Source organism: Mauremys reevesii, linkage group 4, assembly GCF_016161935.1.
Source record: "Mauremys reevesii isolate NIE-2019 linkage group 4, ASM1616193v1, whole genome shotgun sequence".
Taxonomy (NCBI): Eukaryota; Metazoa; Chordata; order Testudines; family Geoemydidae; genus Mauremys; species Mauremys reevesii.
The window spans coordinates 122,557,082-122,583,566 of NC_052626.1; the positions used below are offsets into that span (position 1 = coordinate 122,557,082).

At 49.0% G+C, this 26,485-nt stretch overlaps 1 protein-coding gene across 5 annotated transcripts in view; it reads right to left on the minus strand.

Annotated features, from left to right (window-relative positions):
• Window positions 1–26,485, minus strand: part of SYT2 (synaptotagmin 2) — a 201,140-nt gene that overhangs the window by 60,886 nt on the left and 113,769 nt on the right. For 2 of the 5 annotated variants that reach the window (XM_039537409.1, XM_039537405.1), the window contains one exon: window positions 7,238–7,307. The gene's annotated coding sequence lies outside the window, so the exon portion shown is untranslated. Of the gene's footprint in view, window positions 1–7,237; window positions 7,308–19,449; window positions 19,506–19,600; window positions 19,744–21,725; window positions 21,747–26,485 lie in introns of those variants that run through there. The other 3 variants (XM_039537404.1, XM_039537408.1, XM_039537406.1) reach the window with 3 other exon arrangements.

The following is a 26,485-nucleotide window of genomic DNA, read 5'->3' on the forward strand; positions in this document are numbered from 1 at the left end:
CTCATTATCCATATAAAGATCTTTTCCCCAAATCTTTCTAAGCTCTTGAGTCCAATATCTTGTGCCAATGAGTGCCACAGGCTAATTATGTGAGGTGCAATTCAGTTAGAGCTTAAGTGTTTATTTTCAAACAATAAAATCATAGAAATGTAGGGCTAGAAGGTACCCTGAAAAGTCATCTAGACCATTCCCCACCCTCACACTGAGGTAGGACCAAGTAAACCTAGACCATTCCTGACAGGTGTTTATCCAACCTGTTCTTAAAAACCTCTAGTGAGAAGGGGTTCCACAACCTTCCTCAGAAGCCTATTCCAGAGCTTAACTATCCTTATTAGGAAAAAAAAATTTAACTCTATCTAATGTGATGGAGCAAGGCCAGATGGCTACAGGAAAGTATTGAGGAGCAGGTATGTTAGCTCCAGGCTAAGCAAATCCCTAGTACCATGGGAACCAAAATGGCAGTTGCTCCAGGCTAATCAAGGCACCTGGGGCCAATTAAGAACTTTCTAGAAGGCACCGGAGAGAGCTACATTGATTGGAGCACCTGCAGCCAATCAGGACAGGCTAATCAAGGCACCTGGTATAAAAAGGGGAGCTCACTCCAGTCTAGGGAGGAGGAGTCAGAGGAAAGAAGTGTGCATGAGGAGCTGGGAGCAAGAGACACAAGGAACTAAGAACTGAGAGGGTGTACTACTGGAGGATTGAGGAAAACACCATACAATCAAGCAGCATCAGACACCAGGAGGATCCTGTGGTGAGGATAAAGAAGGTGTTTGAAGGAGGCTATGGGGAAGTAGCCCAGGGAGCTGTAGCGGTCAAGCAGCGGTTACAAGTAGCACTATAGAGACTGCTGCAATTCACAGGGCCCTGGGCTGGAACCCAGAGTAGAGGGCGGGCCCGGGTTCCCCCCTAGCCCCACTACTCCTAATCAGACATAGGAGTAGTTGATCCAATCTATGGGTTTCATCCAAGGGGAAAACCACTGAGGGGAAGAAATCTGCCAATAAGCGCAGGACCTACTAGAGGAGAGGAGGAACTTTGCCACACTAACCTCAGTCTCCCTTGCTGCAAATTAAGCCCATTATTTCTTGTCCTACCTTCTTCAGTGGACATGGAGAACAATTGATCTGCGTCCTCTTTATAACAGCCCTTAACATATCAGGAAGACTTACCAGGTTACCCCTCAGTCATCTTTCATCTATACTAAACTTCCCAGTTTTTTTTTAAACCTTTCATCATAGATCATGTGTTTTGGCAGGCCCTGATGACTTGAATATATCTAAATATTCTTAAATCTGTTCTCTCTCTATTCTGGCTTCTGTTCCCTCCCCTTTGTTATTAATATTGTGTTCAGTATATGGTCCCAATTCACCTATGAAATGAAAACTGCAGCAAAATAGGCATGAAACACCTCCGCCTTCTTCGTGACATCCATTATTAGCTCTCCTTCCCTGCTAAGTAGTGAGCCTACACTGCTCTTTGTCTTTCTCTTGATCCTAATGTATTTACAGAACCTTTTTTGACTGCGTTTTATGTCCCTTGCTAGGTATAATTCATTTTGTGCCTTGGCCTTTCTGATTTTGTCCTCACATATTCTTCTGTATTCATTAGGGCTGTCGATTAATCGCAGTTAATTCACAAAAATTAATTGCAATTAACCGCACTGTTAAAAACAATAGAATACCAATTAAAATTTATTAAATATTTTTGCATGTTTTTCTACATTTTCAAATATATTGATTTCTATTACAACACAGAATGCAAAATGTACAGTGCTCACTTTATTATTACAAATATTTGCACTGTGAACATGATAAAAAGAAATAGTATTTTTCAGTTCATCTCATACAAGTACTGTAGAGCAATATCTTTATTGCGAAAGTGTAACTTTAAAATTTAGATTTTTTTTGGTTACATAACTGCCCTCAAAAATAAAACAATGTAAAACTTTAGAGCCTACAAGTCCACTCAGTCCTACTTCTTGTTCAGCCAATCGCTAAGACAAACAAGTTTGTTTATATTTACGGGAGATAATGCTGCCCACTTCTTATTTACAATGTCACCAGAAAGTGAGAACAGGCATTCACATGGCACTTTTGTAGCCAGCATTGCAGGGTATTTACATGCCAGATATGCTAAACATTCATATGCCCCTTCATGCATCGGACACCATTCCAGAGGACATGCTTCCATCCTGATGATGCTTGTTAAAAAATAATGCATTAATTAAATTTGTGGCTGAATTCCTTGGGGGAGAATAGTAGGTCTCCTGTTCTGTTTTACCTGCATTCTGCCATATATTTAATGTTATAGCAGTCTTGGATGATGACCCGCACATGTTCGTTTTAAGAACACTTTCACAGCAGATTTGACAAAACGCAAAGAAGGTAACAAAGTCAGATTTCTAAAAATACCTACAGCACTCGACTCAAGGTTTAAGAATCTGAAGTGCCATCCAAAATCTGAGAGGGACAAGGTGTTGGGCATGATTACAGAAGTCTTAAAAGAGCAACACTCCAGTGTGGAAACTACAGAACCAGAACCAACAAGAAAGAAAATCAACCTTCTGCTGGTGGCATCTGACTCAGATGATGAAAATGAACATGTGTCAGTCCACACTCCTTTGGATCATTATCAAGCAGAACCGGCCATCAGGATGGATGCATGTCCTCTGGAATGGTGGTTGAAGCATAAAGGGACATATGAATCTTTAGCGCATCTGTCATGTAAATATCTTGCGATGCCAGCTACAACAGTGCCATGCAAACGTCTGTTCTCACTTTCAGGTGACATTGTAAACAAGAAGTGGGCAGCATTATCTCCTGCAAATTGTAACCGAACTTGTTTGTCTTAGCGATTGGCTGAACAAGAAGTAGGACTGAGTGGACTTGTAGGCTCTAAAGTTTTACATTGTTTTATTTTTGAGTGCAGGTTTTTTTGTACATAATTCTACATTTGTAAGTTCAACTTTCATGATAAAGCGATTGCACTATAGCAGTGTTTCCCAAACTTGGGATCCCACTTGTGTAGGGAAAGCCCCTGGTGGGCCAGGCTGGTTTATTTACCTGCTGCGTCCTCAGGTCCGGCCGATCACAACTCCCACTGGCCATGGTTCGCTGCTCCAGGCCAATGCGGGCTGTGGGAAGCGGTGTGGGCTGAGGGACGTACTGGCTGCCGCTTCCAGCAGCTCCCATTGGTCTGGAGCAGCGAACCGCGGCCAGTGGGAGCTGTGATCGGCCGAACCTACGGACGCGGCAGGTAAATAAACCAGCCCCGCCCACCAGGGGCTTTCCCTACACAAACGGCATCCCAAGTTTGGGAAACATTGCACTACAGTACTTGTATGAGGTGACTTGAAAAATACTATTTCTTTTGTGTTTTTACAGTACAAACATTTGTAATAAAAAATAAATATAAAGGGAGCACTGTACACTTTGTATTCTGTGTTTTAATTGAAATCAATATATTTGAAAATGTAGAAAACCTCCAAATATATCTAAATACATGGTATTCTCTTATCGTTTAACAGCATGATTAATCGTGCGATTAATCACAATTAATTTTTTTAATCGCTTGACAGCCCTGGTATTCATCCTTAGTAATCTGTCCATGTTTCCACTTTTTGTAGGATTTTGAAACCTCCTGATGCTGTCATAGTGGCTCTTACTATTCTTCCTAGCTTTCCTTCATGTCGGGATAGTTTGTTGTTGTGCCTTTAACCCTGACCGGGAGTAACAAGGCGTCGTATGGGCCAGGGAACCGGTAGCCCCACTTGCCCAAGTAATCACATTGCATCTTTTGGTAACAATGAGCGATGTTCAAAAGAATCACATGAAGGTTCGGTTTCAATGAACCCCTGCAGACTCTCCTTAAAGGGCTGGAACAGCAAGGGGCTTCAGGTCAGGACTGAGGGGCACCAGCAGAGCTCTGTGTGGGGAACCTAGCCCTGGAATAGCTGGGGGATGGTGAATCAGGCTTGAAGGGCATTGGCAAAGCTGAGTGCAAGGAGCCCGGGACTGGGATAGCAGTGGGGAACAAGGGCCATTGGAGACAGGGCCGGTGCTACCATTAAGGCGAACTAGGCGGTTGCCTAGGGCGCCAAGATTTGGGGATGCCAAAAAGCGGTGCCCCGAATTTTTTTTTTTTTTACAGCAGTTCCTCCCCGAGTGCGCGGTCGCTGCTCCACTTCTCCTGCCTCCCAGGCTTGCAGTGCCAATCAGCTGTTTGGCGCCGCGAGCCTGGGAGGAGAATTAGAGCAGGGCAGCGTGCTCGGGGAGGATGCGGAGCAAAGGTGAGCTGGGGTGGGGAGGTGCTGCATGGCTCCCGGAGGGGGGAAGCCTCAGGGCAGGGGGGAGCTGCTGCGGGGGTGCCTCAGGGTGGAGGGGTGGGGTGGGGAGCTGCCGCAGGGCTAGAGTGTGGGGCACCGGCCCTGATTGGAGAGTTGTCTAAGGGAAGATTTCACAGCACCGGCTGCACAATCCCTCACCCATGCTACCATGATCAGACTGTCACTTTCATTAGCTCTAAATATGCTCCTTTAATTAAAGGGCGATCCGGTGGAATTCTTGTGGAATTACATATCATCTCCCAGCGAAGAGCAGCTGAGCTCATTACACTGCATGCCGCAGGAATTCACATGACTCACATCCCGTAGCCTTGCCAGGCACTCATTCCACCTCTCTAGACAAAAGGGTCATCATCCAACGACCAGCATCAGACACTGTCAAGATGGGCTGGAACCAACACCTGGATCGCTACCAGAGAAAGCTTTGACCTAGATCTGACTTTGTGGCTCAGACCCAGCTCTCATGGAAATAAACAGGCCAAAAAAAAAAAAAAGGCACCAACAACACTTGAATGCTCTGCCCGGAAACACAAGCACACGTGCTGTGAGAGCAGCTGTCAGCCGGGGAGCTGCCAGGGAGGGGCCCCTGCATAAACACTCCCAAACATTGAAGCAAGTTGGGGTTATTTTCCTGCCTCTGATAGGGACTCCCCAGTCTTGCTGCTGCTAAATCAACTCCTAGGGCCCATAAACCCACAGCTGAAATGCAGGTGTTTCCAAGAGACGGAAGCCTCCTCTGGGACAGTCACTGAGCTACATTCCCAGTATACCCCATCCTGCTTTCAGGAGAGGGTGTGAACATTACTTGTAAATACCTGTTGGTGTGTTCTCTCTTTGGTCACAGAGAGGAGGAGACATTAGTCAGCTCCTATCATCCATCAATGCCAAAGCACTGTACAAACAGGGTGTGTGGCAGTATCATTAGCCCCCATTTTATAAAAGTGAAGAAACGGAGGCACAAAGAGGAAAGGGGATTTGTCCAAGGTCCATCCCAGAGCAGTGACTATAGCATTGGTCTCCTGTCTTCCACTCCAGAAACCTACCCTCTGGCTACAATCCCACCCTTTTCGAGCCTGCTGTCCACCGCCGTTAAAGAAACGAGTCCTTTTTCAAACATCAGAGTTACCCATGGAAAATGTTCACACTTGAGGTGGTGTTTTCAGGCTCCTCCAGTCAGGGGACAGGAACGCCACCATGTGACTTGACCGACCGATTGCACCTAATTAACCCAGCTGGTCCATAGATTGGCAACCGGTCCGCAGATTTAAAAACCACCATGGAAGTGATAAACCAATGACTGCAAATAGAGGAAACTATATCGGCTCAGAGTGATTCTGTGAGCAAAGAAAAGGGGCTGAATTCACCCCATTGGTTACCCCTCACGCTATTTGCTGAACTTCAGTGGGCTGCTGTACATGGGGGCAAAGGGAGATCTTTGTCGAAATACTGAAGTGCATCACCAGAGATAACCTCAATCAGCCCAAGATTTGTAGGGCTCATAGACTGGGGACTGTTTGTTGTGACTAATAAGGCAAATTCTAGCAATACCATTGGGAGAACTTACTGTATTAAGCTTATGTATCATTGTGGGTCAGGGCTTGTATGTAATTCCACGTGGAAGGGTGATCAGCGTGTCACTCAGATTGTAACAACTCCAGAGGGGTATCACCACCTGGGGAGGCTGCATATACTGGTTCCAACTGGATTCTCCAGAGACCACCAGGCAAAGAAAGGACTTTTGGATAAATAGCCTAACTCAGTGCGTGCTTTCTGATCAAGCAAACAGACAGGACCTTCTGTCCAAGGGGGGCCCCACAGGATGGATTGGGTGATGTCAGGTTAGCTTTTAGCATGCGCATCGGAACTTTTCTTGTTTTTAATGCATTTTCTCTGTAATGCTTTCACCTTAACAATAAATGTGCTTGCTTACAAGGAGCTGCAGGGTAACTTATACCTGCAGGCCATTATACTGTTTACAGCCTCTGAGAACAGAGCAAAATACAGACACTGGCCTGCTTAGGCCAGCTGACTCGTTGGGAATAACAGTGTAGGCAGGGAACTGTGGGGCCTGAAAAAACCCGGTCGGGAGGGAGAGAGACACGAGCCTCTACCCCAAGAGAAGTGATGGCTGAAGAGCCAGGAGCCTGAGGGTGGGTGCCCTGGCTGGACTATGGGGGAGAAATACAAGTGCAGTTGCCCTGAACTGTGATACCCCCAATTAACTCCTTGGATAAAACTTTCTTATTAACCTACAGGCTCGTGTCTCTGTGTGGTCAGACTGGTCTGTGCTGGAAGATTCTGTGGAGAACGAACACTATGGATCAGCAAATACAAGTGTGCAGTACCGAGCTACCCCTCTGGTCCAAAGAAGGTCCCCCCTCCCACCTCCGCACACCCCTTTTAAGAAACATTTTGTTAAGGCAAAGTTACAATAAAACATTAACATACTACATCACACATCACTTGTTCGGGGACAGGTTAATATTAAAAGAACCTGGCAGTTTCTCAGCTCACACTAAGGGGCCAAATTCCACTGACACCAGTAGAGTTATTACTCTATGGGCATGTCTATATTACACTCTGGATTGATGGGCAGTGATCAATACAGCGGCGGTCGATAAATCGACCGCCGAGCACTCTCCTGCCAACTCTGGTACTCCACCGGCGTGAGAGGCACAGGCGGAGTTGTCAGGGGAGCATCAGCTGTCAACTTACCACATTGAATATACCGCAGTAAGTAGATCTAAGTACATGAACATCAGCTACGTTATTCACGTAGCTGAAGTTGCGTAACTTAGATCGATTTCCACCCCCACCAGCGTAGACCAGGCCCATGAGTTGGATTCAGCCCATAATGTTCTCACAGACCAAAATAAAGCTGAAAGGACTTACCACAGCCACTCGTGTTTACCAGTTGTTCAGGACCGTGGGAATCTCGTGACGGGTGAAAGAGAGAGGAGACCTAAACAGAGCAAAACAACAAGAAGTAAGATGGGCACAGCCATGGGCTGTCTCACTGCCTTGTGGAACTGCTTGAGTCCATACATAGTGCCAGGCACATTTTTTTCAGACAAGATTTTTTTGAATCAGAGAACAATGCAGATTTGACGACACCCAGATGTTTTGTGAATTCATGTCGGTTTGGACTAACTGTTCAGTTCAAAAACCAATTCCCCCAAAGTCAAAACATTTAATTTGTTTAGTTCAAAATGACTTTTCATCTCAAAGTTTCCTTTAACTTTATTTTAAAAAATCCAATCAAACGGTCAAAACTGAAACAAACGTAGCCTAGACAGGCCCTTAGAGAAAAACCCTGCACTTTCAAAACATGCTGTAATTAAACCACCGACATGTTAGGAACTGATAAAGCCCTTACACGGAGAAATGGGACAGATTCATTCTGGAGCAAGAAAATGAGAATGCGGTGAAAATAATAATAATAGAAAAAGCCATGAGGAATCAGCTAACCAGACTAATCCTCCAGAATAGTGAAATGGGAAAAAAACGTGAAACCATTACAGCCAGAGCTATGTACACCAGGTGGAATTGTACACCAAGCAGAAACTGGTAGTTAAGAGGGGGAAGGACTTTCAGGTAAGTTCTCTGGGGTGGGGGCAAACTTTTAGTTGCACCTGTACAGCTCCTAGCACAACTGGGAGCTAGTCCAGGAGTAGGACTCATGGGCACTACAGTAATAAACAACATAGCCATTGTTTGGTTTCAAACTGCCTGAAAAGAGGAACATGGGTTAGAACGATTTTGATTTGCAGCCCATCTAGAGTCAGAAAATAGGTGGGTTTAAAAGGTGTTTGATAAAGGCGGGTCTACAACAGGGCAGGGTGTTATTTATAAGTGGATTCTCCCTCACTGGCAATTTTAAAATCAAGATGGGATGTTTTTCTAAAAGATCTGGTCTAATTCAAACAGAAATATTTGGGGGCAGTTCTCTGGCCTGTGCTATGCAGGAGGTCAGACTAGATGATCACAGTGGTCCCCATTGACCTTAGAATCTATGTATTTTAATCCAGTTTAGTTAAATCAGGGCAAAAGGCCAGGTGGATGCCATCATTTTGGTTTAAACCAAACTTGTTTCCGTTCATGAGGTTAAACCAACCCAAACTCAGCTGCTCTTCAACTGAAGGCAGAGCGTCCACACAGGAGTCTGCACCGTTTGACTAAACTGGTTTCAGTAAACCAATGCACGTTTGTGTGTAGACGAGGCCCAATGCATTTTAACTCACTTCAGTCTAAACGGGGCTTTGCACTTAGTGTAGATGGGGTGAGTTGTCTTTAAAGACATGTTAGCTGGTCGTGGTTGGGGTTGCAGTTACAGAACTAGCAGCATCTCTGATCTCTCTCTGCTCTTTCTGTATGCAACCTCCCTCCCCCGACAAAGTGTTAGGCCTCTTTCCTTCACCTTGCTAGGGTGGGATCCCACAACTCTCTGGGTCCTGGACAGAGTCTCTGGCTACAGCCCCTGTGAACTGGCCGTGATCTCTCAGCAGATCCAACCGGGCTCAGCGCCTGCAAGACTTCCCTGCACCAGCTGGAATGACTGAAGTGCTGACTGCACAGCTTTCTTACACCAAAGGACTGCTCAAGCTTTGCAGCGCAGCACAAATGAGTGTTTTAACACAACAACAGGCCGATGAGCTTGGCTGTCTGACCTAATCCTCAGCATCCCCCGACAGCTTAGTCGGGCCCACCTGCTTCCGACCCATCCTGCAGAGCCTGGGTCTTAGACAGGGGCTGTTAACTCCCCTACAGAGTCACTCTAACTGATTTGACGAAGTGGGGATTCACCCACAAAAGCTCATGCTCCAATACGTCTGTTAGTCTATAAGGTGCCACCGGACTCTTTGCTGCTACCTGATTCAGTCCTTTGGATCCCTCTATTCCCAGCCTGGTCAAAACAGCTGTGTAACTCAGGCTGGGGCACGTAATTAGCATCTTCACAGCTTAGTGGCTCCAGCCCTATCTCTTATCCACCTGCCCTGTTTACCCTGAGGTGCCCTATCCCGATCCACTGTGTTTCCTTCCTGCTATTCAGGGGCAGACAGTAAACCTCTCCCATGTCACGGTCACATACAGCATCTAGAAATTAACACAGATCGGAATTCCTAGCCCTACATCACCACAGCCAGCTCAAGGCCGCTCCCAGGACTATCCATGAGCCGCTAACACATTTATAGGCACAGACGGTTCTCCTAAACTCACTGGGCCCTTTGTGGGGGTCTGGTTACAGAACTGCAGTGAGAGCATGTTCACAAGCACAGCCACATCCCGCCAGGGCGGCTAGGCAGGGGCCCTGCCCCTCTCTAGGGCAGAAGGCCCATCCCCCATTTCCTAGCCCTTCTCTCTGCACCTTCTCACGGGAGACCTGCTCTGCCAGGCTCATCCCCCTGGAGCGGTGCCCCATGCGCCCTCCTTCCAATCCCTTCTCAGGCCTCTTTCTTGGAGGGGCGGCAGCAGTGTCAACCTCCCCTCCTCCACCCCAGCCCCCTAACTGCATCAACCTCCCCTCCCCTCCCCAGCAGCACCAACCTGAACCTCCCCCTGAGCCTCCTCCTCCAACCCCAGCAGTGCTGACCACTGGATTTATCCTCCTTCAGACTAGGGCCAGCCCTAGATCAAATGGTGTCTGCCCTCCATTTGCTAAACTTTTGAATACCTTATTTTTATTGCATTTGTAGCCCATTTCATGACTTTGATGCATGGTTTGATTTGCACGATTTATCCCTGTCATATAAGATGACAAGTTTGCATGCTAGGATCTGTAAATCTGTATTTATTTATGCCATATATATGCAAATAAAAAAATGTGTTTCCTCTAGGCTTATAGAAACTTTTTAATGTTAAGAATAAGCATCTTTTATTTTCCATGGGGGGAAATATGAGGGAGAGCAAAAGTCTATGTTCCGCAGTCTTAGAAAGTCATCAAACATTACACATTAAGCATGGCCAAAGAAGTAACGGGTTTGATCGATATCTCTGGTGTCTCATTAAATACGTCCTTTATTTGTCGCTACTCACACTCTTCAAGTCTTAAAACACAAGTCCACTTTCACAATTACACAACAAAACAAGGTTCACAAGATCGCCACTGGGCTCTCACGTCTCTTTGTTCTTACATCTCACTGGCTGGCTGGCGACGCCCCTGATCTACCCGCAAGGGCCTGGCTGACAACGTTCTAGGAGGTTCAAGGAAAATGTAGTTCTCCAAGTCTGGAAGGTTCCAGGAGATTCTACATTCTAGGAGGTTAGTGACAAATGACACCACTTACAGAACACTCAAAATATGTCACCTCAAACCTTCTCTTTTCCCCTTCATCAGTAAAAACAAAACCAGCTGCCCGAGCCTGGCACCCCACAAACCCGGCACCCCAGGCAGTCACCTGCTCCTAAATCTGGCCCTGCCTCGGACTATTAGAATATATTATTTTACCACAAATGTTAACTCTCCCTCTCTCACCCCTCATGTCTCTCTCAGGCTGTCACTCACACAGAACTCACAAGCTGTGCAAATACCCTAGCATTTCTCATGCTCCCTGACTGTTGTAACCTTTCTCCTCACAATCCTCATCACCACATCTCTATCGCTTCTTCCCACGCTATGGCAGCTGCGGAACCTGCTCCTTCAAACCCTTGCTACAGAGCCTAGCGCTGACCGCTGTGTGTAGCAGCCCTGGTGAAATCGACTGGCCAGAGGATGGCAGCCGTCGCTAGCGCTTGATAGGGGGATTTTGCAGAATTAGGCCCTTCAATTGCCAGATTCTAGTGGCAGACTCTGTGTCTGACACTTCTCTGTAAGTCTCCAGGCTTAGCTATTGCACTACGGAATAAAACATAATAGCCAGATTCAAGCAAGCACTTTGCTATTGGTCGCCTCCCAGCCCTTCACACACAGTTTACCTCACGGGTTCTCAACCGTTTTCTTTCGAGCCCCCCAACATGCTATAGCAACTCCATGGCCCAACTGTGCCACAACAACTGTTTTCTGCGTATAAAAGCCAGGGCTGGCGTTAAGGGGTAGCAAGCAGGGCAACTGCCTGGTGCCCCACACCACAGGGCCCCCTGTGAAGCTAAGATGCTCAGGCTTCTGCTTCAGCCCTGGGTGGTGGGGCTCAGAGCCCCGGGCTTCAGCCCTGCACAGCAGGGCTTAGGATTTCTGCCCTGGGCCCCAGTGAGTCTAACACTGAGGACTTGGCGAACCCCCTGAAACTTGCTCACCCCTGGTTGAGAACCACTCAGTTAAAGGACAATTGATTATTTAAAAGCTGTTTTAACAGCTGTGAAATAATCCTGCATTTCATATCTGGCACCTCTGCCTCCAGGGCTCTGAGGCCCAGATCCTGAATGGTATTTAGGCTCCTAACTCCCATGGGAGCCTAAATACCTGTCAGGATCTGGGCGGGCGTGAGCTCCAAATCCAGGTGGAATCAGAAATCATTTTCACTTGCCCTAATCAATTCGAGACTGAGGCACTAAAACACCAGCACTGCCCTGCACCGTCCTGCTTTTCCCCCCATACGTGCAATGAGCCAGACAGCCCCACAACAAATGTCACGGGCTGGGTCCCCAGCTGGCGTAAGTTGGCATAGCTCCAATGGATCAGCACGGACCCCTCACCATGGTGACAGGGGAGCACACCTAGCTTTCGGTGCCACTTGAGGCAAAGCAGAGTATTCTCTAGTGAAGTGAGTAGCAGAAGAACGTACCCCAGTGCTGCCCCTCAGCATGGTAAGAAAAATGCCTTGTGCACCTCCGATATGTGTCTTCAAGAGCACAGATCCTTTTGGGGCTTCGTCTGACTCATCATAATCTGTATTCAGTGCTGGGCCCCAGACATCAGTCACCGACTCTAAATCCTGGTACTTTCAGTCCCTAGGAAGGGACTTAATCAAGGTATACAAACTAACTAATGACCCAGGGAAGGGAAATCTAAGACTCCTGTTTCCAGTTTTCCATTGGAGAAGAGCAAAGGGACATTTCATTCAATTGGAAGGCAGCCAGTTTAAAACCAACAGCAGGAAATACTATCCCACACAAACACATCATTAGTCTGCATAACTCATTGCCACAAGAAATCATTGTTGCCACGAGCGTAGTAGGATTCTAAGAAGGAGCAAACCTTTCTCGGGATAAGGAGTACAGCGTATAAACTCATGCCTAGGACACGGGCCAACCAGTAACTGATGGGTCAGAAAGAAATTTCCCTGATGAGTTACTTATTCCATCAATGCCCAGCAATGAATCTGTGGGTGCTGGCGGTTTTCAAGCCAGGACACCAGTCAAGATGGAGCCCTGTGCTGACAAGGTATGGCAGGTCCTCTGTTCTGTCACTGTACCAGTCTGAGCAGAAGCACTCAGACCAGATGTTAAAGGACCCCATCAAAATGCCCTAGAGAGAAACCTTTGCCCCAACTCTTCTGCAACAGAAGTCATGGAAATGCAGAGAGGCTGGATACCACAAGGCTCATCTCCTCCTGGGGCATGCTCCATCGGGGTTAGGACCATTCCTACCAGGCCCTCATTTTCCAGCCAAACAGTTGTGCCCAGCTTTGGACTGTGGCAGAAGACTCTTGGTGATACCCTGGAAGAAGTGGACTTTTGTGGCTCAGCTGAAGAGCCAAGTCACCTCAGCACTGAAGGCCAAGAGAACCAGCATGAGATGAGGTGAAACTGAGGCAGAAGATGGGCCCAGAGCCAGACTGGGTAGATCCCTGTTAGTCTAGATACTTTCCTGGGTACTGTCCAGCCTAGCTTTAAAGATCAACCAACGCAGCCTCCACCACTTCTCCTGGAAGATGGCTCTACAGCCTATGTGACCTTGCTCTAAGGAAGTTTCACCCTCTAACATCTTCTAGCAGAGCCAATAGACCCGATCAGAGGTGCTGATCCCACACACACACACACACACACACACACTAGTTTCACTGCACAAGAAGGTGGCAGGCAGAGCTTTCTGTCCTCTAGGTCCCCAAATCTACCCGGGTCAGTAGCGACACAACTGTGGCCATCAGCCAGCTGCTCAGTGTCCAAGGTCTCAGTCCACTTCTACCACTGCCCAGGTCATCAAAATCTTTGCATCACCCATACCCCACTGGCACGAACTGGGCCACTCACTGGCAGCCTCAGAGGCCATGGACTGAAGCTCTGATTCCAGACAGCACTTGAGCAAGTGCTTAACTCTACGCACGAGCTTATATCCCGTGGACTTCAGCACTTTTCTGAATCAGGACCAGCACGTGCCATGGATACGGAGCTCATCCTGGCTAGAGGTAGGCCCTGCACAGGCCAGGGCTGAGGTACAAGGCGCGGTGGGCATGCTTGCGCAGCCACGGCTTGCTCTGTGCCAGTTGGGATGATAAATTAGAAGCCTCCAGACTCCAGGGCCGTCCGGCTGGCTCCTTTCCCCAGCGCTATCGCTCACTATGTCAGCATGGTCCATTGTCAGACTGAGCGGCTGCTGATGGAAGGGAGTTATTCCAGGTCAGGAGCAGGTTGCACAGGCGTATGTGATTGGTTTGGTTAATGCCCAAGCAGAGCTCTGGGGCGGGGGGGAAAGGGGGTTAGATGGGTGCATTTGGGCTTGCTGCAGGTTGTGCAGCTAGGGGTGGCCCTGGTACGTCACTAAGAGCCAGCCAGATGCCATCTGCAGACACAAGGACTCATATTCAGAAGCTTCTAGTTCTATGCCAGAGACATCTGGCCGAGCTCTTTATTTTTGCAGCTCATGGTTCCGGTACCATACTGAGCTCAGTGTGGGGGTGAGGATGGCATGTCTGGGATCTCTCCCTCTTCTCAAGGTGCTGGGACTCTGTTCTCCAACGCATGAAGCCATGCTTAGGAAGCGGGGAGGTCAGGACGCCAGCCTAGAACCAGGCATACTGGTGCCTTGCTCTGCCCCTAATATGCCCCCGCCCCCCACTTCCAACAGACCAGGGGCAGAGTCAGGAGACAGGACGCGGCAGAGCTGATGTGGGAGGCAGTTGCATCACTTCTACCGTCTTTGTGCTTGCGAGGATTCCCCTGCCGCTTTCAGCTCACTCTGCACTGTGCACAGCTTCAGGGGACATCTCTGCTGCAAATTAAGGTGTAAGGGTAGCGTGGCTCTGCATACAAACGCTAGCTTTAATCTAGCTAGCACAGAGAGCAGCAGCAGTGAAAACACAGCAGCACAGAGCCCAGCGCAGGCCAGCAACCTGCCTTCGTACCCAGGGCCCCTGGTAGGCCTGTCCTGATTCTGAAGCCCACGTTGCCCCATTTTGACTACTATTGTTATCTGCACTAGCTAGACCAATGCCAGCATAAGTATCCCAACCCATGCTGTGACCACACCTCCATCTCCCGTCTGAGTGCACTTGGGAGATGAACATTGCTCCATGTCTAACTACAGCCCCACAGAGGCACTTCCGCAACTCTGCCGGGTCAGACTAAACCATGGCTAAATGAACATATGCATCTGCCAGAAAGTCATCTTCATGCCAGTGCTCAGATATACGGCTGCCCAGTCTCTCTGATCCACTGGGAAGAGCTCCATATTTCAGCCTCTCTACTGGAGTTGGCCAAGAAGTTTTTTGATGGAAGAGTCGATACAGCGTTCAGTCTGGGGAAGGATGGCCCAGTGGTCAGAACACCAGCTTTGGCGATGGGAGACCTGGGTCAAGTCACATAAGGCCAGATTTTCCAAGCTGAAATATCTAGAGATGCCGGTGGGCACCTCATGGCACCTGCAAAAGCAGCTAAGCAAGTCAGCTAAGCTTCGCTCCCATTGAAGCCACGGGCCTTAGATACTTTTGGAAATCTGACGATTCGTCTCTTGGGATATAGCGACAGCTAGAAGTGAGCCTTCCAGCCCAGGTAGACCGATGCGTTGGTGTGCTAAAAACAGCTTTGTGGCTGTGGGGGGTTGGGTGCTCAAGCCCATCAGCCCCTGGATCTGATCTCATGTGGCTAGCTCGAATCTCCACTGGAGCTACAACGCCCGCACTGCTGCTCTTAGCACGTTAGCCCTACCCAGGCTGGGAGGGTAGACAAACCCCTGGGCCTCAATTCCCCATCTGTGCTACTTCATGGGGTGTTATGAGCACTAAAACAAATAAAAGGAAGTTCTTCTTCACACAGCACACAGTCAACTTGTGGAACTCCTTGCCTGAGGAGGTCGTGAAGGCTAGGACTATAACAGCGTTTAAAAGAGAACTGGATAAATTCATGGTGGTTAAGTCCATAAATGGCTATTAGCCAGGATGGGTAAGGAATGGTGTCCCTAGCCTCTGTTCGTCAGAGGATGGAGATGGATGGCAGGAGAGAGATCACTTGATCATTGCCTGTTAGGTCCACTCCTTCTGGGGCACCTGGCATTGTCCACTGTTGGTAGACAGATACTGGGCTAGATGGACCTTTGGTCTGACCCGGTACGGCCTTTCTTATGTTCTTAATGCATTAGAAACTGTGAAGTGCTCAGATACGACAGAAATGGAGGCTAGATAAGAAAAAAAAACATTCAATCTTATTAAAAACAACCTTTTTTAATGAACAAATGTTAATGTAAACATTGTGATGTTCCTGAACATTTGTTTTTTGACAAATACAATGAACATTTTTGGTTGGTTTACTGGGTTTCAGTTTTCTTTGTTGCCAGTTTTGATTGTCTTGACCACAGAGGGGTTTCAGAACAGGACTTTTACACAGGCAAACACTTACCATGAAAAAACTTGAAATTTACATTTCAAAAGTTTCAATTTTCAGAAAAAGTCAATACATTTCCCCAGATTTTTTTTTAAATCCCTCCAGGGATTTAAACTTAAAAATTTGAGCAGCTCTTCTTTGCACTAACCCTTATTCTGAACTTTTCTTCCCCCAGTAAAAGAAATAGTTCTTCAGTGCCTCGGACTACCCTCCTCATAGCATGAGTGACGTCAATACCCTCTCTCTACTCATTCCCCAGTACCCCACTTTGGAATAACGGCCTTCCATGCTGAAGCTGGGCCTAAACAACTAATACCGGGCCACTCCAAATATTTACTGCATGGAAAATCGGATTCCAGAAAATCAACTTCTGACTTGCCCCAAGTTAAGACAAATATCAGCTCCTTGATTCACACCCCTTCATACCAACAGCCAACTCCTCAGTCACACGTCAGCTCGTCACCTTTCGGGGGCACAACTGACGGTTTTGGAATTCCAGCTTGATCCAAAGCCCAGAAAAATCAGTGGAATCACTCCTATTGGTGGGCTCCGGAGCAGACCCTAGCAGAGCTATTTAGGCCACACCGTGGAGCTCAGCACAGCTATTTTATATCATAGTAGCATCAGGAGGTCCCAGCGCACCTGGTGCTGTGCAGAGCGAGACACAATTGCTGCCCCCAAAGTGTTTACAAACTAAATAGCCAACCCAGCCAAAGAGCGGGAAGGGAAACAGAGGCACAGAAAGGTGAAACAATTTGTCCAAGATCAGTGGTAGAAGTGGGATTAGAAGCTAATTTTTGTGACTCCCAGTCAGCACCCACCTACTAGACCACCAGGGAGAGAGGGGCTGCTGCGGATACGGATCAGAGGGAAGTATTTATACTGAATCTGGATTTGCCGTGACAGTTTGGGCTGGGATTCCAGCCAGTTAGCTGTTTCCCCAATGATCACCACAAGCCCCTATAAATAACTCGGCAGCTGCTTCCGTGAAGACTAGAGTAGCTGTTGGGTTCAGAGTCTCCACTTCCTGAACTCTGAATCCTGCGATTCACTGGAAAAGCTTTTCAGAAGCTCCTTCCATCACGATGCTCAGGACAAAGAGCGCGCTGGCTCCTTGGCAGCTGTCCCACTGAGAGCACACCCAGCTGTGGCCCTCTTACTCTCCCAACATCTCACCTGGAGCCTGCCTGGAAGGGCATGACCCTGCCAACAGCGGGGCAGAGTGCTGTGCAAAGTCAAGAGCGCAGGGCCAGATAAGGAGCATGGGGGACTCTGATCCTGATGCTGCTGCCATGTCACTCCTTGTGATCTGACTTCCACCCTGTAACAAACCCGGTGGCAGTCTGTTCACAGCTCGGACTCCCATTATGAGTCAACAGTGTGTCCTTGTTGCCAAGAAGGCTAACAGCTTTTTGGGCTATATAAGTAGGGGCATTGCCAGCAGATCAAGGGACGTGATCATTCCCCTCTATTCGACATTGGTGAGGCCTCATCTGGAGTACTGTGTCCAGTTTCGGGCCCCACACTACAAGAAGGATGTGGAAAAATTGGAAAGGGTCCAGTGGAGGGCAACAAAAATGATTAGGGGGCTGGAGCACATGACTTATGAGGAGAGGCTGAGGGAACTGGGATTGTTTAGACTGCAAAAGAGAAGAGTGAGGGGGGATTTAATAGCAGCCTTCAACTACCTGAAGGGGGGTTCCAAAGAGGATGGAGCTCGGCTGTTCTCAGTGGTACCAGATGACAGAACAAGGAGTAATGGTCTCAAGTTACAGTGGGGGAGGTTTAGGTTGGATATTAGGAAAAACTTTTTCACTAGTAGGGTGGTGAAGCACTGGAATGGGTTACCTAGGGAGGTGGTTTAGAGGTTTTTAAGGTCAGGCTTGACAAAGCCCTGCCTGGGATGATTTAGTTGGGAATTGGTCCTGCTTTGAGCAGGGGGTTGGACTAGATGACTCCTGAGGTCCCTTCCAACCCTGATATTCTATGATTCTGTGGTTCTAGGATTGGAACCTGCTGTTCAGGAGACCCCAGCATGAGCTGGGTTCTCTCCTCTTCAAAGGGGCTCTTGGATGCATTCAACAGCCCTGTCCCGTTCTGATTGAAAGCCGAGTCTGGGGAACAGCACTACACGGTGTATACAGGCGCAATCCCATTAAACCTCATAGGGGGCCCTGTAAGACAGAAGGAGACGGCTCATAAAGGCTGCATAGAAAATGCGCTCATCAGAGTTACAGGCAATTGATGACTAAATCCTCCCAGCTTTCAAAAGCCATTTCTCCGCTTGTTCCTCCTGCCGTAGCTTGCACGGGGAGGATAAAAGGCTGTCTGCCTGACAAATTCGCTCTCCCCCCTTGACATCCCCCCAGCTATTGTGCTGTGGGCCCCCCACACCCAGCTCAGCAGCTTCCCTCTACTCAGGGCTTTGAAATTGATTGAAAAGTTAAGGATCTTGAAGGAAGCAGAAGGCGGAGACGTGTCATTGGGAACAATACTTCAAATATGTTCGGGAAAGCACAGCGAATCGTCTGAGGCATAAATCAGGTCAGCTGCCTCCTCTGAGTCACTAAGGGGTATTTAATGCAAAGGACTCAGAGTCCATTAAAAAACAACATCCCAGGCTGCTCAAGCACAAGAGCTCGATTCTAAATTAATTTAATTTTATCCCCGCATTAATTTTGACTCGCCGCGGCTGACAGCACCTCACAGAGGCTTAAAATGCAACGGGCCAGGTCCTCAGCTGGCGTAAATCCTGCTACATGGGGGGGCGTAGCCTATTTCTACTGATTGTGGCCGCAGTGTCGGGGGCTTGAAGTGAGGCATTTAGGGCTAGAGTCGCAATGGAGCTGAGAGATGGGGACGCCAAGCAGCACCACGCCAAACGGTTCAAAAGCCACTGGGAGACACAAAGCTCGAGTTTGGTGCCTAGGCTCCCTATACAATGAATGGGGACAGTAAGGGTAGGTCTCCCCAGCCTGGGCTTGCGCCAGCGCCTTAACAGCTGTGCACACAGCACGTGGAAGGTGCAGCTCGGACTGGAGCGCGGGATCCGAAGCCCCACGTCCTCGGCTTCATTGTAAATCCCAGTTCAAATCCCTTCTCTCCCTCAGGTGGTGATGGGACTTAGCTGGGGAGGTCTCACGCATCCCATGGCGCTAACGGATGTGAGGGAGGTCCTCCTCTTCTACCACCCGCCAGGGGCTGTTCTGTGTAAGCCCCCAAGCAGGGGCCCGGTCCGGTCAGCGAGTTCGGAGCCCACTTACCAGCCGAGTAAGGCCCATCTTCCCCTGCTTTGTGCGTTGCTCCGGATGCCAAGAGGGAGGCAGTGGTGCGTGTGTGCAGAGGCAGAAATACAGGCACCAAGCCAACTTGTACAGCAAAAACATAAGCACTGGGCAAGTTTAGGTACCTACCGGGTTTGGAGGCAGCTGAGCAGGGTTCTGTGAAGCTGATTCTGGGAATTAGGCACCTAAAGTGACAGTCAGTCAAAGACTTTTTGTGAATCTAGCCCCTAAATCCACAAGGAGGCACCTAAATAAGTAGCCGAGACGCTAGCAAACCTACAGGAGCTGCAGGGGGATCAGCGGCACCTCTTTGGGTTAGAGGGTGACTTTAGGCCCAGCCCTAGGATGCAAGCGCCACCATCTCAGGAGCAGCTCTGGGAGACACAGCAACACCCCTTCTTCCTCTGGGTGTAGTAACTTACTCCTGGCCTACACCTGGAGTCAATTTCTACCTGCCCCAGGATGGCTCAGCTGCTCTGGCTAATGAAGAGGAGGTAGGAATTGAGCCCTGGCTCTGCCCATTTCCTGCCCCTCCCCCTGCTCCAGGTAGGGAGCAGGTGAGCAAGCAGCCCCACATATCTGGACCCAGGTCCAGGCAGTCTGTGTAGGGGGGTTCCTAGTCCCTTGTGTAACCCCAAAGCCTGACTCACAATCTAGCCTTTATTTAGGCATCTGCATTGGAACGGGCCCTTAAGTGCTATTTGGTTGAAAAGAACCACTATTTCCAAACAAGCGGGTACAAAGAGTGGGCCAGATCCTCAGCTGGTGTAGCTCAGCATAGCTCCCGTGAAGCTACAATTTACACCTTGATCTGACCAGAACTGTGCTCTATAGCCAGAGTTAGAGAGACAGAAACAAGGCAGGAACGGTAGAGTTAACTGCCCATTCCTTCCCTGCCCTGCTGAAAACACCCCACATTACCACCCGATAAGCAGCTTTAAAATCGAGTTTACTTTTCTTCAGTCACATTCAATAATGATTAATAATATTACAGCAACATCTAGAGACCAAGGCCCCATTGTGCTGGCAGGACATAGACACAGCATAAGAGCCAGACCCTGCCTGGAAAAGCTTGGGCCCAGATCCTGACTGCTGTGGAAGCCAGAGCCTGCAGACCTTTAAGGATCTGGGCCTTGTAGTCCAAGCAGACAAGCCAGACAACTGGTGGGAGGGGAAACTGAGGCACAGAGCAGCAACATGGTCACCCAGCAGGTCAGTGGTGGAGCTGGGAATAGAGTCCAGGTCTCATCTGTTCCTCTCGTCACACGGAGGAAGAACACTGCCTATGTTTTAGTAAATGATCATTCTCATGCTCTGTCCCTCCAGAAAGCTCTCCTTGGCCAGCCCATGGAGTTAAAGGCCGTCTTTCCCTTCACACATCCCCCTGTTGGTAGATTTGATAGGGATTCAGTATGCTGTAGGTTTACATGGTGCATTTCACTTTTGGGATCTCAGCAACACTCCTGGCTTTGGCCCCGCAGTGCTGCAGGGAAGGCTCACTCATCAGGACCAAAAAAAAAGTCATGAATTACATGGGGCCAGAGCCTCAGCTGGTGTCCATGGTTACAGGTCACTCAGGCCAATGAAGTTGTGCTGATTAACAGCAGCAGAGGGGCTGGTCTTGTTGGTTTCTGTTGAGTGAAACTGTGTTTGCTGGATGGAAAGAACAGAGATCAACATTTTGAAATGTGGGGGCCAGTAGCTAGGCAGAGGGCATTCACAGATGGACTTCTGTAACCATGGTCACGCAGGTCAAAATTGGGAGCTAAATGTGACAGTGTGCCTTTAAAATTCCCCAGCCTATTGAATGATGACATTAGTTTGATGTTGATTAAATTGCTGGCTATCCCAACCTCTGTTTGTCCTGTGTTGGCTACCAGCAGCCAGGGTGGACTGGGACTAGAGATGAGTGAAAAGTGCAGAGCTGCTTCAGCGAAGTGGCAGGGGCAGAGTGTGCAGCAGTTGGGATCTGCATTAGGATGCAACGCCTGCTGTGTGCACAGACGGCAGGGATGTGCTGCACTTTCCAGCCATCTTTGCCTTCACGCTGCCTGCCCCCACGTGAGACCCTCCTGACACTGACTGCTCCATCCCAGCGGCTGGTGGAGCAGCAGCAGCTAGGAAGTCAGCAAGCTGACCTGGATGATAACAGAGCATCCAGCTGTATGGGGATGGGACGCGAGCTACCTTCCCTATCCCTGAGTGGAATGCCCCTTATGTGACATGAGCTATGAGGGGGAGCAAGGACAGAGTACAGGGAGATTCGCTGCAGCTGATCACAAAGGAATGACTCCAACCTGAGGAGCCTTAACCCCACTGACTGGGAGGGAAGAGCCATCCTAGCCAAGTGGGGGTGGGCAAGGGAGAGGCTGAGAATGTTCCCTAATACGGGACAGAAATCTCACCAGCACAGTCGTGACTATTAGACCTTACTGCAGCGCAGCTCCATGTAGCCTCCTCACCTCCAAACAGCCCCAGCTGGATCTGCATTCCTTCACATTAAGATTGCTCTATACAGATCCCAAATCCCTGATGGATTTGTTCCAGCTGAGTTCAGCTACAGCGCTTAATAAAGAAATCACACGCAGCCTTGCTTCCCATGGGGATCTCAAAGCACTTCACAAACACCCATCAATTCTCTCAACACCCCTGCAAGAAACAAGCAGAGGCCTGGGGAAGAGAAGTGACTTGCCCGACATCACATAGCAAGTCAGTGATAGAGAAGAACCCAGGAGTCCTGGCTCCTAGTCTTTTGACCTAATCACTAGAATATACTACCTCACATAGCCAGGACTAGAACCCAGGAGTCCTGGGGTTCCTAATCCTTTGCTCTTACCACTAGACAACACTGCAAACAGTTTAGCTGAACAAGTATGTAACTCACAGAGAAATGAACTCCAGCGCCCCTGTCGGAATCCAGCTCTGGCTCCTAGTGTCCAGTGCCAAAACAACCTGTTGCTGGGGACAGAGGGTGTCAGTCACAGGGGCTGGCCCACTGCTGAGCAGACAGTCAAGCTGGATCTTAGGTTCATGGCTGTCGGGTTTTGGGCAGCTCCATGTGTGCTGTTGTGGGTGGAGGAGGGATAGCTCAGTGGTTTGAGCATTGGGCTGCTAAGCCCAGGGTTGTCAGTTCAATCCTTGAGGGGGCCATTTAGGGAACTGGAGCAAAAGTCTGTCTGGGGATTGGTCCTGCTTTGAGCAGGGGGTTGGACTAGATACCTCCTGAGGTCCCTTCCAACCCTAATCTTCTATGAACTATAAATGCCCATGTGACCATACACCCTGCCCCTAACACCAGAGAGGCATGGCGTGGAGATGCACAAAACTCAGCAGCTGTGGGTGCTGGCATGTGACTGGGGCCTGTCAGACTGGGGGTGCCATATACCTCCCCTTATCTTATGTCCCCACCATCTCCACTGGCTGCTCCGTGGCAGCAGCAAGGCGAAGGAAAGGGGGGGGGGCACCAGGCTGCCTGCTCCAAGTGACCCCTGGGGCACAGCAGCAGCCATCACAGGCCATGGCAACAGCCCAGCAGGATGAGTCACATTTCAGTTGAACTGCAGAAAGGCTCATCCCTTGTCCACCAGTTCTGGTTAAGAGTCGGGGTTAAGCCTGTGTCACGCTTACTTTCAGCTTTGAAAGGATTCATTTCTTCCAGCTGGACTGGGCTACGGGCAGAGCTAGAGCAGGGGTAGGCAACCTATGGCACATGTGCCGAAGGCGGCACGTGAGCTGATTTTCAGTGGCACTCACACTGCCTGGGTCCAGGCCACTGGACCAGGGGGCTCTGCATTTTAATTTAATTTTAAATGAAGCTTCTTAAACATTTTAAAAACCTTATTTACTTTACATACAACAATAGTTTAGTTCTATATTATAGACTTATAGAAAGAGACCTTGTAAAAAAGTTTAAATGTATGACTGGCATGCGGAACCTTAAATCAGAGTGAATAAATGAAGACTCGGCACAGCACTTCTGAAAGGCTGCCGACCCCTGGGCTAGAGCAACGCTGCCCTGAGAGCCAGTTCCAGCTGAGGGAGCGAACAGACCAAAGGGTCCGGCCCACCGCGTGGCTGAGGCTAATGTCGCTTCCCTGTTAACCGCACAGCTAAGGCACAGAGAAGCCCTGGCTGGGATGCGCCCGTCCTTCTTCGCGCTTCGCTAGCTCCTCCCACCAAAGGTCTCAAAGCACTTTGCAAGCATGAATGAATCCAGGCTCACGTACCCCCCGCCCCACCCAGGAGGGAGGTATCATTGTAACAGTGGGGAAACTGAGGCACAGAGAGGGGCAGTAACTTGCCCAAGGTCACACCACAAGTCAGCAACAAGAGCCAGAGCTGTTGGTTGTTCAGTCATGTGCATTAGCCAAAAGACCATCCTTCTCCACCCAGTGAAGGGACTGGATGCTGGGGCCACTCTCCACGAGTCATGCTGGGCAGAAGCCTGTGTACATGGGGGCCCTGGAAAGGGCTTTTACGAGGCTCTGCAGAGAATCAGTGGGTCTAGCTACACCCCTCCACACCTCCCGCAGCAGCTGCTGCCGAACGGTCAAGGTCAGCTCACTTTTCCTGCTGCTGGAGCCAGCAGAGACTTTCAGGGAGTGTCACAAGCAGGACTGGCTGAGAACAAACTAGAGGCAGTAGCAAGAGGGCTCTCAGGAAAGGCTTTGGATTGGTGAGCTGGGCACTGCCAAGCCCCCGGGCACGCTGGTTTCCCAGCATTCATGCCCAGCGTCTATTTGCTTCCTGCAGATAGTCTGGCAAATGGGTTTCCTGGTAGCAGCATTAATGGAAATGGATTATTTGGAGTGAAATTCAACCCATGCAGAGGACCAGCACCTGGCTGCTGTGCCACTCCTTGGCTCCCCACCACAGCTCTGCTAATGTCTTTCAGTCCGAACCTGCAGCGCCCTTGGTTCCCCACGCTGAGCTCTGCCAATGCTAACCTGCAGCCCTCCCTTCCCACCTCTCCAAGCAGCAGAGCCTGCTGCTCACATCAGGCCGCGCAGCAGGTTTGGGATCTGGATGCACAACTGCAGGTGCTGAGCATTTTTGAAAAGCTGGCTAAGAGAGGGCTGATTCTCATGTGCTGAGCCCCCATGGGAGTCAATAGCAGTTGCTGGCACTCAACACCACTTCAAACCAGGCTGGCGTTGCCCAAGGACTTGGGTTGCCATGACAGCAGACCAAATGAGCACCCCTGCTCTGGGCCCCAACTTCCCATCCCTTGGTTATTAGGAGCACTTATTTCACCAAAGTTTCCAGGCTTGTAAAGTTTCATTCTTGACAGATCCTCAGCCGTATTTCTACATTGTGCCCCTCCTGGCCCAAGAGTGACTTGAACCGGCCAGCATTTCTGGCTACTGCGAGCAGAGGGGTAGGTCTTGTGCCTACCCTGAAGGAGGACTGAAGCTGGAAGCTAAGCGGATGCACAGAGGTGAGAGAACAGGAGTACTTGTGGCACCTTAGAGACTAACATTTATTTGAGCATAAGCTTTCGTGGGCTATGGCCCACTTCATTGGATGCATGCAGTGGAAAATACAGTAGGATACATATACACACACAGAGAACATGAAACAATGGGTGTTACCATACACACTCTAACGAGAGTGATCACTTAAGGTGAGCTATTACCAGCAGGAAAGAAAAAAAACTTTTTGTAGTGGTAAAAAAGTTTTCCTCTCCTGCTGGTAATAGCTCACCTTAACTGATCACTCTCGTTAGAGTGTGTATGGTAACACCCATCGTTTCATGTTCTCTGTGTATATATCTTCCTACTGTATTTTCCACTGCATGCATCCGATGAAGTGAGCTGTAGCACACGAAAACGTATGCTCAAATAAATGTGTTAGTCTCTAAGGTGCCACAAGTACTCCTGTTCTTTTTGCGGATATAGACTAATACAGCTGCTACTCTGAGAGGTGAGACAGTTTCGCAGGTGCATCTGTGTAGGCGCTTCTCTGGATCCCATTATCACAGAATCTGAGCACCTCACAATCGTCACCACATTTAGCCTCAACTCCCTCCTCCACACCATGAGGCAGGGCAATGCTATTGTCCCTGTTGTACAGGAGAGAAACTCAGCACAGAGAGGCTAAGGCCCAGATCCTAAACTGTATTTAGATGCCTAACTCCCACAGACCCGTCACAGAGGAGCTCCCTTGGGCATCTCACCCTTGATGGGGAAGAAGCCCGGTGCAGTGCTTATGGCAGTAGTTGGGGAGATCCTGGTTCAGTTCCCAGTGCTGCGCTGTTCTTCCCCCTCTGGTGCATGCGTTTAAAGAGACACCAAAGGGAACTCCTGCAGGGTTCTCGCAGATGCCCCTGTGCAGGGCTGTGGGAGTGAGGACGGACATGGGGGAAGCTGCTTTCTCACTCCACATGCCAGCCTGGTGCAGGAGGAACGTGTTTTCCATCCCGGACAGCCTTGCTTTGGAAGTGAGTGCAGGGCTCCCCTCCCTCTCCCTGTCTCTTGTACTTCTGCCCTTTCATGACACTTGTCTGATCAAACTGAACTGAAGCCCCTTTGGGGCTACTGCTATGAGACACACAACACCATGCATCCAATGAGAGGTGATCTCCCTAAGACTTCAAGAGAAGCTTTCATCACACTGAACCAGCGCAGACAAACACCTGACCAGCCTGATGTATTTACACAGCCGCCCCAAAGGCATTTTCAGATCGGACAGAATCTCAGCTTTCATCTAAATGTAAGTATTAGCTCTCGCGGTTGCAAAAAAGCACTTCGATGTGATGTGAATGTAGCAGGCTGTGGCATCTGCTTGACTTGATGACCGTGATGCGAAAACTCTCCTGACCTTCAACCCTTTTATCTTACTGGGTGTGGACTTTGATGTCTATGGGGTTCCAGTTGCCAAAGACCATTTCTCAGTAAAAACTTGTGGCTTTCAGTGAAAATTTTCCATTTTCAACAACAGATTCTTTTTTAACCAAAATCAAATGGGAGAAAAAAATCAGTTCATTTCAATCCTACTGAAAATTACTACCAAAAAAATGTTGGTTTTTCCATGAAAAACTTGAAAAATTTCAACCAAAAACCCCACTTACCTGCCTTTTGTAACTGTTGTTCTTTGAGATGTGTTGCTCATGTCCATGCCAAGTAGGTGCGAGCGTGCCACGTGCACAGTTGTCAGAAGGTTTTCC